This window comes from Adiantum capillus-veneris, chromosome 10, assembly GCF_014529385.1.
Source record: "Adiantum capillus-veneris isolate H3 chromosome 10, ASM1452938v2, whole genome shotgun sequence".
Classification (NCBI taxonomy): domain Eukaryota; kingdom Viridiplantae; phylum Streptophyta; class Polypodiopsida; order Polypodiales; family Pteridaceae; genus Adiantum; species Adiantum capillus-veneris.
Window position 1 is genome coordinate 30,379,258 of NC_140940.1, and position 13,699 is coordinate 30,392,956.

The following is a 13,699-nucleotide window of genomic DNA, read 5'->3' on the forward strand; positions in this document are numbered from 1 at the left end:
TTTAGCAACATGTGCTTTGCAGGTATAAAATAACTCAACAAAGAGACCAACATGACAAAAATTTGCAAGTTTCACCAATTTAGTGGGTACAGAATTTTGGAGAGACCTCTGAACATCCCTATAGAGCCTGCTCCTTAATGCCTCACTCATTGTTGTGTTGGGAACGGGCCAATCCACGGAGTTCCAGTTGGTTGGTAGTGAAACCTTCACCAACACTCCTCTTTGATTCCTTTGATTGAGTTGGTAGAAATGGTCATAGAAGAAAATACCCTTGTCTGCAGGCTTTTGCTAGTTTTGCACGCATATTGCAAGACCCCAATATGAGCATGGGTCACAGAGATGAGACCTATAATGCACTCCAGTGGCTCCCATTCCTCATATGAGGAAGGATAAACATCTGTGAATGTAAGAGAATAGAAATAAATACAAAAATCTGTATAACCTAATTAAATATCTGTAATAAGAGAAGAGAAAAATAGATTCACATTTGAAATGTAAGATAACATTTATAGAGGAGTGCCAAATAATTAACTCACAGTTGCACCGTGGATTATGCACCATGGAGACATCACCGACATTAGCAATCACATCAGAGTGAGTGAAAACATGTTGAACAAAGACTTCTTTCACAGTCTTCTTACCAACCTTGACTTTGAAATCCAGAATTCTTGCTTTCCATGCAGAACCAAACATATTTTTTGCTTTCGATCTTTTTCTCCTTCTTGGCTGCATAAGAACCCAAGAACCTTAGCTTATCCTTTGCTCTTGACACCTATTATCTATAATAGAGAGTTTGAGATTGAGATAGTGCTTATGCTACTACATGGTCTTCTTGGCACACTAATGGTGAGGTCAGTTGGGGACAGTGTAGAGCAACCTCTATAACTTCTTGGGCGGGTAAAAGACGAAGCCATAGGTATAACGGAGGGAGAATGAGTTTTGAAAGCCTTTCATAAAGGTAGTGGATATCTTTTAATGAAGGGAGAGAGTTAGCTATCAATCAGTAGTTAGGTTTCAGCAACTTGATGGCTACTGGCAGTGGGCCCTACTTTGTGAGACGAGGAAGTTAGCTTACAAAAATGGGACAAATCTCAATATTTTAAAATGTTTTCTTTAATTTTTGTGTTATTTTCCATGCATTTCTACGTTACGTAAGGTTGCTATTGATTGGTTGTGCCTTCTTTTCTCTCTCTTCAATAAGGCCCTCCAAATGACCTCCAAAATTTCCTAATGTGTGGCAGCCCTCTAGTGGCATCCTCATGACCAATGACGTCACTGAGACAAATCTTGAAGAGGCGGTTCCATGTATAGCATTATCTAAAAACAATTCCTATGTAATGTCAACTTTAGGGGGCAAGGTGTCGTTGTTCAATATGATGACTTTCAAGGTTGTATCAAAAGAGAATATCTGGGCTTGCTTTTTCAAACACCTTGAACGTGCTTGTTTCTTCAGGTGTTGATGCATAGGTATTTTGATGCTACTGACACTCGACAGTTGCATACCTTATGGAGGTATGTAAGAGGATTGTGAATAGGCTTGTGCTGATTTTACCTCCTGGTTATGTGTGTGTATGGGCCACAGATGCATGGGAGAAATGCAGATCTAAGTTTCTCCAACCAATAGGTGGAAGGATGTAAGAGGATTGTGAATAGGCTTGTGCTGATTTTACCTCCTGGTTATGTGTGTGTATGGGCCACAGATGCATGGGAGAAATGCAGATCTAAGTTTCTCCAACCAATAGGTGGAAGGCCGTTACCAGCAGTAGGAGACACAAGAGTGCAGTTTCACAATGATCATATCAGGTTACTGGTAGTGCACGAAAGTCAGCTTGCTATTTATGATGCGTCTAAGCTGGAGAAAATTCAATAGGTCTTTATTTATGGGCTTGTTTGTTACCACCTCATCATATATTCTATTAGCTCACACGACTCGCCTACCGGCGGGTCTCGCTCACTCTTACCACCGATACATGTATATGTGTGTGCGGCAGTTGTGACAACTGCAGACATGCGTCTTTGTACATGTCAACTTTTTGGGTATCCTCCATGTTGTCAACATGCAAGTGAAAGTGGTTGCATTTCCGAGGAGTGGCGGGAACCCTATGCTTACCACCCCTGCCTCCATTATGTGGAAGGCATCACGCATAGTGGTGCTCGAGCTGTGGCACAATTGCAGACAGTGTCGTGGCAGGAGCAAATTGCAACATCGGGGTTAGTGGTAGGAGAGCTCACCATCATGACTTCATTTACGAAAACTCTTCATTAGTTTCCCATAGAAGAGGTTTGGAGGTCGCCATAGCCCGTGTGAATGTCGTTCATCGGGCTGAACAAACTACAAACATTCACAATGGGCTTTGATGGTGAGTGACCACTGTGAAAACTGCATTATGCGTCTTTGCCAATGTCGACTTTTTGGGTATCCGCCATGTTGTTGGCATGCAAGCGAAGGTGGTTTGATCTCCGGGGAATGGGGGCAACCCTATGGTTACCACGCTTGCCTCCATTCCGTGAAAGGCAATGCGCACAGTGTTGCTCGAGCTACGACAATATTACAAACAGTGCTACGGTGAGAGCAAAGTGCCATGTTGGGACTAGTGGTAGAAGGATGTATCCATCATGACTTCTTTTATGGAAACTCTTCATTGGTTTCCCATCAGAGGCTAGGAGCTCGCTATGGGTCGTGGGCAAGGCCGCTATAAACGATACACATCGGGAAGGCTTCGCGAGGTGGAACACATTTGGGATTGGGACAATGCAACAAAGGGGCCCACATTGCCTCTTGTAGCCCTATGAACGTGGCATTTTCGATGAATGTGGACTACGTCTTTGCCGATGTCAACTTTTTGGGTATCTGCCATGTTGTCAGCATGCAAGCAAAGGTGGTTGCATCTCCAGGGAGTGGGGGCAATCATATGCTTTCCACCCCTGCCTCCATTCTATGGAAAGCAACACACACAGTGTTGTTCGAACCGCGGCATCATTACAAATAATGTTGTAGTGGGAGCAAAGTGCCACGTCGGGGCCAATGGCAGGAGGTGTCCAACAGTGCTTAGGTGCTCTCTCTCTTCTTGACCTAACCTGGTTGGACATATCTTTCACTCGATGAGACAACATGCATCTAGAGAGACACCCTCACTTTGTATCGGCTGAAAAATGCCAAGAGCTCCTTGGTCCTACCCAAGTTGGGCATATCCCGCAATCAGTGCATTTCAAGAGACGACATCCTTGAGAGGAAGCTCCTCAAGCAATGTTTGTGCTATATGAAGTGCACCACATTTGGACATGCAAATTGGATAACCTGGTGACATGCTTGTGTAATGCCACATGCCTTCATGTGCAAGTGTACATGATTGTAGTGGGAGAGATGCCCTCTCTCTGCATCTACTGAAAATAGCTCTCTCTCTCTCTTCTTGTCCCTGACTCTCTTGGACATATCCTACAATCAATGCACTCCATGAGATAACATTGCATCTAGAGACCAACCCTCGCTTCACATCCGTTAAAAAAACTCAGTGTGGATGATTGCATCTGGAGAGACACCCTTGCTTTGCATCCGCTGAAATTGACCCAAAGCTCCTTGGCCCTGCCTAGAATATCCCGCAATAGGTGCATTTCAAGAGACGACATCCTTGACACGAAGCTCCTCAAACACTTTGTATGCTTTATGAAGTGCAACACATTTTGCATACATGACGACCAAGTCACCCATAGAGTGACAAACACTCTCCCTTCCTAAACTTGTTAGACATATCCTACAATCAATGAACTCCATGAGACAATATTGCATCTGGAGACACCCTCACTTTGCATCTGTTGAAAACATCTTACAGTGTGGATGAGACACCCTCAATTCGCATCCATTGAAAACAGCCCAAAGTTCATTGTCCTTGCCCAAGTTGTGCAAATCCCACAATCAATGCACTTCATGAGACAACATGCATCTAGAGAGAAACCCTCAATTCACATCAGCTGAAAATAGTCCAAGCATATGTGATCGCATCTAGAGAGACACCCTCACTTCACATCCGCTGAAAAACTTCCAAATCTCCTTGGACTTGCCCATTTCACAACCTCAGAGCATTTCAAAAGACGACATCCTAGACATGAAGCTCCTCAAGCACTTTTTGTGCTTTATAAAGTGCACCACATTTGGCATACATGTCGACCAAAGTAGTGCCAAGCACAACGTTTTCTTTCAACAACCCCTCTTGGACATATCTTGCAATCAATGCACTCCATGAGAGAGTGTGCATATGGAGAGACACCCTGGCTTAGTATGCTTTATGAAGTGCACCACGTTTGGCATACATGCTGACCACCTCACCCATAGAGGAGCAAACAATTTCCCTCAGGGTGTGGATGATTGAATTAGGAGAGACACCCTTGCTTTGCATATGCTGAAAATGACCCAAAGCTCCTTGGACCTGCCCAAGGCATATCTCGCAATAGGTACATTTCAAGAGAAGACATCCCCGACATGAAGCTCCTCAAACACTTTGTGTGCTTTATGAAGTGAGAACATTTGGTATACATGATGACCAAGGCACCCAGATAGCGACAAACAATCTCCCTCCCTGACCCTATTGGACATATCCTGCAATCAATGCACGCCATGAGAAAACATTGCATCTACAGACACACCTTCACTTTTCATCCGCTGAAAACAGCCTAGGGTGTGGATGAGACTCTCTCTCTCTCTCTCTCTCTCTCTCTCTCTCTCTCTCTCTCTCTCTCTCTCTCTCTCTCTCTCTCTCTCTCTCTCTCTCATGACTGTTTGTCTACCCGCTTCTAGGGCTTTAACCACTCATGAGGTTGTAGTGTAGGCTTCCAATACAGTACAAACTCTCTCTCTCTCTCTCTCTCTCTCTCTCTCTCTCTCTCTCTCTCTCTCTCTCTCTCTCTCTCTCTCTCTCTCTCTCTCTCTCTCTCATGCCTCTTCGTCTACCCGCTTCCAGGGCTTTAATAGCTCATGAGGTTGTAGTGTAGGCTTCCAATACGACACAAACAAGAGAGAGAGAGAGACAGAGAGAGAGAGAGCCTCTCTCTCATTTGTATCGTATTGAATCCTACATTATAGCCTCATGAGCGGTTAAGGCGTTGGAAGTGGGTAGATGAATAGACATTGCATCGGAGAGAGAGAGAGAGAGAGAGAGAGAGAGAGAGAGAGAGAGAGAGAGAGAGAGAGAGAGAGAGAGAGAGAGGGGGGGGGGGGGGGGGGGGGGGGATATTCAGAATGCAGTTCCACCAACCAGTTTCCAATCTCCCTCAATGAGCTTTCTCTGCTTGCTAGCTCCATGGTTGTCATCCGCAAGCTCAGTGTCTTGCATTGCCTTAGCTGGCTACCCACTTTGTCTTGGTGGCTGCTCTGCTAGCTCTCTTGCATGTAGCCAAGGCCTCCGTTCGGTGGATTTGAAGAGGGTGGCCCACTTTATTTTTGGACTGATGTGTACCATGCCATGAACTAACGCATCATAATGAATCCCCCCCTCTCCATGCATTCACAAAGTATTCACGACGTTCATAAGATACCAGCCAATCAGAGACTTGCTTTTGCCTCTTTTCCATGAAACCTATAAAAGCTACAGCAAAAGATTCCATGGCCTACTCAGGTTCAAGTCAAACACTCCCCATGTGCGTGTGAGGCCCCAGTCACACCGGGGCACCCTCCCCTCTCTCTTCACGCAAACGCAATCACACCACGCTCACAGTAAAGAGACCACGCTCAGCAGACATCCAGTCAGCGCTAGCCAAGTGCTTGACCGTCCGCCTCCTCCGCTGACTGTCAGAGCTCACATCCTGTCAAAAATTTGCCCGCTTCACCTTTTTGCAGTTGGACACCCATGCGAGAACGTTGGTTGGGGGGTTCGCCTGTCATAATAATCAATATCTAATTCTCCTAAATGATTTTTTCATGTTAAACTGATCATATAATATGGGGAAGTTCCAGGAGAGAAAAAGCTCGAATATTGGTTAAGCTAGCAGACCGGCCACAGTAGGGATCCAAAGCAGGGAAAATAGGGATCCAAAGGGGGGGCCATGTGCAAAAGAGCCATGTGCAACAATGGGCTAAAAAGAAACTAAGGTTCAGCCCATTAAGACTTCCAAAATGCTAAGGTTCCAAAATTCAAAGGTTGTGTCCAAAGGTCAACCATGGGGGAATTGCATGCTTTGTGTGTGTCAAAAAAAGTCTTTACAAATCCCTACTTAGGAGGGGTCTAGCCTTGCTTGTAGGGGATGAGAGAGAAAGTCACACACACACACAAGCTCCCTTTACACAAAGGGAATGAAGGACACATGTCAGCTCCCTATCCTAGATGCCCACAAGGTGTACCCAATTCCTATTGGATGGCCTTGGAGGTGGACCAATGAGAATTAGGCTAGAGTAAATCTAGTTTAATTAATTTAAAAACACTTAATAAAAGAACCAATGAGAATTAAGTCCTCTATAAGACTATTGGACAGTCTCCCAAGGGGTCCAATGAGCATTCAACAGCCCAATGGCTTGCCTGATTCCTATTGGCCAGGAGGCAAAGCGGTCCAATGAGAGTTTAGTTGAATTATTAAATTACCTAAAGCTCTCACAAAAGGGGAAAGGGGGACACATGTCAGAAGGCTATCGCTTACACTTCTTAATTACCATTGGCTAGGCCTGGGGAGGTCCAATGAGAGTAGAGCATGAGCAAATAGCAAGGGGGGTCGACCAAGAGAGAGAGAGGGGGGCTGATTTTTGCAAGGCATTATCACACACACACTCACACAATCTCATGTGTGAAGTAAAGAAGACTCTCTCTCCTTCTCAAGCTTTAATGGAAAGCTTACCATCTACTCCAAGCTTGTGAGAAGGGAGGCCTACACCAGCCTTGTGATGCAAATCCAACCAAGAGCCAAGCTTCAATGCATGCTCATCTCCTCTACCATGCTAATTACTAAGCTAAGCTATGCTAATATGAGTGATTATGTGAGGAGATGTACATCTTTCTCGTAAGAATACTCCTTCTTCCTCTCAATCTACTCTCATACTCTACTAGCTCTCATCATCTTTGAAGGTGTGTGAGGTCTTGGGTCTGAGACCGGGGAGAATTAATGTTGTGTTTGATAAGTGTTTTGCTTAGTGCATGAAGCTTTCATCTTCATTGCACTAGCTAGTCTTGAAGGAACACAAAGAATTGTATTGTACAATGTCTCTCTTGATAGGAGAAACCATAATACAAAGCCTTTTGGAGGGGGGACCGGCTCCATGCAAATCGGGTCCTCAACTGTTGTCAATAGCTTAATTTCTCTCTGTTTTGAAAGTATTGTTCATGCTATCTAACTAGGTGTTATGCTTTTTGTTGCTCTCTCCACCCAAGCACTCTTGTAATTCTCATTAGGAATCTATTCTAATGAAATGCCCACTATGTTCATGCTAATTTCCGCTACACACAAGTTTTTAGGCCATTAAATGTTACATTGGTATCAGAGCACAAGGTTTCTCTTTTCTTGCTCAAGAAGGGAGGTCCTCAAGCTAGCTATAAATGGTTGGTATTATTAATTGCCTGTGAGTACGTAGAATAGGGATTTTTCAGCCTTGTAGTGCGCGTGCCTTCGTGCAGTTAACGGGGCATCACCGTCAAGAGATATGGTCTTAATAGTGGAGTCCTACGCGGCTTTCCTACGGCTTAACCACTATTGTGCTATTAGAAGCTTGACAGGAGCCGGTGTTGTTTTGGTGTTGAACGACCCTCTCTTCTATTCCTTGCAATTAATGGTATTCGAGCCACGGGTACAGTAGCTTGAGTGCTTTTTCTAAAGGGGTAAAGAGGAGTAGCAACTAGGGCTTGAAGTGCCAAAGTACACCTAAAGGTTGTTAGAATGGATGACAATCGTAAAGAGAGTGAAATTAATGCTGATAACTTTGATTTTGCTAATGAGCAAGCTACTAATGATGCTCCGATGCTTGTTAACTATCTTGTTTCTAGGCTTCAACAAGCCATGGGCAATCCATCTCTCCAAAGTGAAGTGCAATGGCAGCTCCGTGCTCATGGAATTCTCCAAGCTCACCACCATGACGAGAGAACACCTAGGAAGCCTCCTTGTGAGACTTCCAAAATAGGTCTCTCTCCGATTCGGGAAGAAGAAGAGAATCCATACGAAGGGCTCAAGAATTTACTTCTTGATGATGCATCTCCTTCCCAAAGGAGAACTCAAGAGCCTCCACCAAAGGAACGAGAAAGAAGTGAGTCTCCCGCCACCTCGACGGAGATGGCTCCACGAAGACGGCGGGCTAAACGCTCTACATCACCACCAAAGCGGAGAAGACCACCGCACCCTTCTCCACACCATAATTCAAAGAGGGATGATAAAAGGCAAGAGAAGAAAAAGGCGAGAAAGAGGGCACCCTCTTCTCCATCTTCTTCATCCTCTTCCTCTTATGAAAGTGATGGTGAAGACGACGAAGATCAAGACAAGAAAAAGACGAGAAAGAGGTCACCCTCTTCTCCACCTTCTTCAAATTCTTCACCTTCTGAAGAAAGTGATGGTGCAACCTTTGAACCATCAAAAAGAAGAGGCCATAGGAAATCCTATCCCGTATGGAAGAGGTCGTCCAAGCTGAAGAAGTTCAAAGAGGGAGGAAAGAGAATCTCTTTCCTTACCTATGATGGCACCTTTGGTGCTACGGACAAAGTCTTGGCCTTTATCCAATAGTTTGATGCGGTGTTGTCGAGAAATTTGCGGTCTTGCCAAGAAAGCACCGGGCTTATGGCTGTGAGAGTTTATGAGAGAACTCAACAAAAACTATATGAAGGAGTTAAACCATAGATGCCATGAAGACTAGGGTTTGGAAAGAAGTGCAATCAAAGAAGACTCACTCTTTCTCTCTTGCACTCACACACACAAAGAAAGAACACAAAAGAGAATGTCAAAACAATACGAAGATGAAAACATCAAGGCTATGGTCATATCGTATCATGGGTAATATGAAAGGGTTAATAGATGAGTTAATGGCATTCAATCTTGGCTAACCAAATAGGCTACGAATTGTTCTTTGGAATTGTAGTTTTGTGCTTACCATAATATATATATTTTGTCTAGTGATTGGGATTAATTGTGTGTACAAATCCTCTTGGTTCATAGCAAGATAACTACGCTTACGTCAAAAGAAAAGTTATAGTCTATGAGAGGTAGTATGATGGGATCCGGTGATAGAAGTATTTCATTAAGCCTTTCTGGGCCAAAGAGAAACACTATACGTTGTTGGAAGTGTATTTTACGGCTAATCCATACGTTAACTCTAATAGATCGTACAGAGTGAAAGCGATAGAAATGATCATCATGTGGGTTATTCATCTAGGATAGTATGTGAAAAATGTAGATATGAGAGAAGTGAAGAGATGAGAAGTTTCCCTCCCAAGCCCTATTCTTGCCTGTAGGCAATAAGGATACTGCAGGGAGAGATGTACCTGTAGCAAGGAGAACCTAAAATTTGTAGAGAGGATGAATTACTAAGAGTGAGAGAGATAGGTTTGGTTAAGGAGATGAGATTAGATATATATATATATATATGTTGGGTTAGAAATGAAAAAGAAAACAACAAGAAATCAAGAAAACATCAATGTAGAACACATCTTACTTGACAAACCCTTCGGCACCATTATTGATGGAGAGAGAAGAAGAGGGGAGAATTCAACTTTGATTGATACGCCAAGTCCACGCCCTTCTTTGATTAGAGTTGATCTTCCAAGGATAGCATGCAAGGATGGCTAGTCTTCCTCTAGGAGAAAGTGTAGGCTTAGGCTTATGTTAATGGCTGAGTACAATTAGGCATTACTACTCACTCCCTTAAGAATTCCTCTCATCAATGGCCTAAATGCTTGAGTTCTTTTCAAGGAAGAAGATGTCCCCTTTTATAGGTGAAGGGAACCCCCAAGGGTTTACACAAGAAGAGAGGAGCCAGTGTGAACAGGAATTGGAAAAGTTGGAAATGAGCTGTCCCTGCATGATGTGGGCAGACTGGGGTCCAGTATTTTGATCATATCTCCTCAACCGTGGCTTCAAATAAAAAAGTAAAAATATGGGCGAAATCTTCAGCTCATTAGCTACGATTTTTATTTCAAAATCATTTTCCAATTCGGATTGAAACCTTGTGTAAAAAATTCATCAAAATAGGGTCCATTTCTGGCAGCAAAAGTCTTCCTGTGGTCCCCTTAGCCTAGACTTTCATTTGATTCCAAAGGACACCTCATGCCATATGAAAGCATGACATTGCTCTTTGACAAAGTTTTGTAATCATGCTTGCAATAATGCATTAAAATAAGTGTATCTTTGAAATCATGCCACCTAGTGTCCCACTAGGATTTGATTCCCTCCTAGTAGCTATTTAAAAAGAAATATAAGAAAAACATGAAAATACATAGAATATATATATATTGGAGTTTACCCTAGATATAGGATCTAACTAGGGTGTGAGATGATAATGAGATAGTAGAAATAAAGAATCAATGCTTTTTGCCCCAAGTTAAAGAGGCGGAGCTATTGATGCTTTTCCCATAGTATTTTCTGATGGTAAAGTAAGAATAGGTTACCCTTGAGAAAAATAATAGGATGAGATAGAAGACTTATTATTATACTTAAATATGCATATGTACATTATAGGAAAGATAATTATGTATCTAAAAAATTACAAGATAGATCTTGTAGCATGCGTTCCCACTATGTACGTGTCACAGCACGACAACGTTTGGAGATGAGGGCTTCACGGAGTCCTCTAAGCTATGCCATGTAGCTATGCACTTTCAAAAGTCAGCCAGGCAATGGTGGTCTAGCCTACAAGCCAACGGTGAAGCTCCGCGAACATAGAAAGCTTTAAGAGCTTCCATTATGAGGCAGTTTTTGGCCACCGATGCCAAAGACAAAGTACTCACCGAATGGCGAAGCTTAAAGCTCTCTCCCTATAAATCCATCCACAAATATGTAGACAAGTTTTGGGACCTACAACTGAAAGCCACTGTCTTCAAAAAGTTGGATTTTGGAGAGCAAAAGCAACAATTTTGTGCGGGCTTAACCGAAGAAATGGCGGAGTATGTCAACTCCCAAAGGCCACGTACCATATCGGCGGTAATACACCATACTATGGTTGCCGCTCGAATCAATTTCCAAACGGGGGCTAAAAGAAATAATAAGCCCACGAAAAACAAGGGTTCCAACGACCTAAGGGGAAGGACAATGTCCAAAAGTCTCCTAAGGACAACTCCAACAAAGCCAAAGAGAAGGGAGTTTACAAAGGTAAAAACAAACTCTCTCCTGAAGAGCTTAAGTGTTATTGCAAGGATAACCGGTGTTTCAAGTGCGGTGAACAAGGGCATGCGTACCGCGCTTGTCCCCAAAAGAACAACCGCCAAGATCGTCCTAGAGCTACCTTGGTTGAAATCCAAGAGGAGGAGACTCACCAAACTCACCACAAAGGATCTCCTCTATGCCATGCTTGGGGAAAGGTAAGAGAACATGATCCTTTTATTCTCTTTGACCCTGGTTCTACTCACAATTTTATGTCTATAGAGTTGGCCACCAAGCTAGGCATACAAGCCTACGAGATGGGAGATGTCCTACCCGCAGACAGTGCTTTCAAGGGGCATGAAGCTTCAGTCACTCCCTTAATCGGGAAATTGAGGCTTCATGTCCAAAGCTATGTGGACAAAGAGGACTTCTTTATCTCTCCTCTCAAGCATGAGGATGTACTCCTAGGGGCACCATGGTTTGATCGTCTGGCTGCCAATGTTAAATTCCCTGAAAGGAGAATCTCCTTTAAGTTCAGGGAAAAAGACATGTATATAGATGCTAAGGAAATGGGTAACACTATCCCCATTGTACATACACCAGCTTTCAACAAGTCAATAAAGAGCTCTATTTCCGTGTACATGATTTTTGTTAAAGATTCTCAAAATGAACCTAATGCTTTAGCAAAAGAAAATAAAATCAACCAAAAGGAATTAGAGTTATCCAATTTTCTCAAGGGGTTTCAAGATGTTTTTATTGACGACATCCCTTGTGGGCTACCTCCTAAACGAGGTAATGATGACCATGCAATTGAACTTCTTCCAAGAAGTTCACCGCCTAACAAACCTCCTTATAGAGTTTCTCAAGCTCAACAAGAGGAGATTATGCGGCAAGTGCATGAGTTAGTTGAGAAGGGCATGGTTAGGCCTAGCTCATCTCCATTTTTCTCACCTGTGCTATTAGTGCAAAAGAAAGACGGCACATATCGTATGTGTATCGACTATAGAGCACTAAATAGGATCACTATCAAGAATAGGTTTCCCGTTTCACGGGTAGAAGACCTATTTGATAAGCTACAAGGATCGACCTACTTCAGTAGGATTGGCCTAAAAAGTGGCTATCATCAAATAAGGATAGACGATCAAGACATTGTAAAGACCGCATTTCGCACCACATTTGGTCTTTACGAATACATTGTCATGCCTTTTGGCTTGACCAATGCACCAGCCACATTCAACCGCTTGATGGAGAAGTTGTTCAACCCTCATCAAACCTTCACTGGATTGTTCTTTGATGATATTATCATCTACTCTAATTCATTAGACGAACACAAGCAACACCTCCAGGTAATTCAAGTTTTAAGAGAGAATAAACTTTTTGTTAATTGAAAGAAAAGTGAATTTTTCTTGCAAGAGATTCAATATTTAGGTCACATTATCTCTCAAGATGGCATCCAAATGGATCCATCAAAGTTAGAGGTAATAAAAGGATGGCCTAAACCAAAGAATCTTCATGAACTAAGAAGCTTTATAGGTATGTGTGCATACTATAGACGCTTCATAGAAAAGTTCTCACAAATTGCAGGACCATTACATGACCTAACAAAGAAAAGCGTTAGGTATACATGGTCTGCTAAGGAGAACAATTCTTTCAAAAAGCTTAAAGAAAAGCTTATCTCTCAACCTATGCTTACACTACAAGATCTCTCAAAACCATTTGAGGTCCAATGTGATGCTTGTGGTGATTGCCTTTGAGCTGTTTTGCTCCAAGAAGGGCATGCCATAGGCTATGAAAGTCGAAGGCTCGACCTGTTGAGCAAGCTCTAGGCATATATGAAAAGGAACTCCTTGCAGCTCTACATGCCTTAGACTCATGGAAGCACTATTTATTGGGGACTCCTTTCATTCTGCGAACGGATCACCAAAGTCTTAAGTACTTCATGACGCAGACCAAGCTCTCCGACAAAAAAATGAGGTGGGCAAATTTCCTTTCGCAATTTTTTTTTTTCATATTTCTCACATTGCTGGCAAGCATAATCAAGTAGCTGATGCACCTCAAGACGGCCGAGAGTGAATGCGGTTTCCATAGCAACTCACAATGATCTATCTTCAATGATAGATGAATATGCAATTGATCCCGATTTTAGAGATGTGATTTCAACCCTTGCATTAGGGAAGAAGAAGAACCATTTACTTTACAAGATGGTTATCTTCTCTATGGCAATAGACTATGTGTTACTAACTCACTACGTGAGAAAGTAATGTATGAATCTCATGCTCCACCTTATGCGGGGCATAGAGGGATTCAGTCTACCTTAAAGGGAATTGAAACATATTTCTATTGGCCTACCATGAAAGTGAAAATACAAGAGTATGTTTCTAAATGTGTGGTATGCCAGAAGACAAAATTTGATAGAGGGAAGCAACTTGGATTTCTTCAACCCTTG

At 42.9% G+C, this 13,699-nt stretch overlaps 1 pseudogene; it reads left to right on the top strand.

Annotated features, from left to right (window-relative positions):
• LOC147448635 (protein TPR3-like) overlaps positions 1-13,699 on the top strand; it is a 34,623-nt pseudogene that overhangs the window by 14,688 nt on the left and 6,236 nt on the right.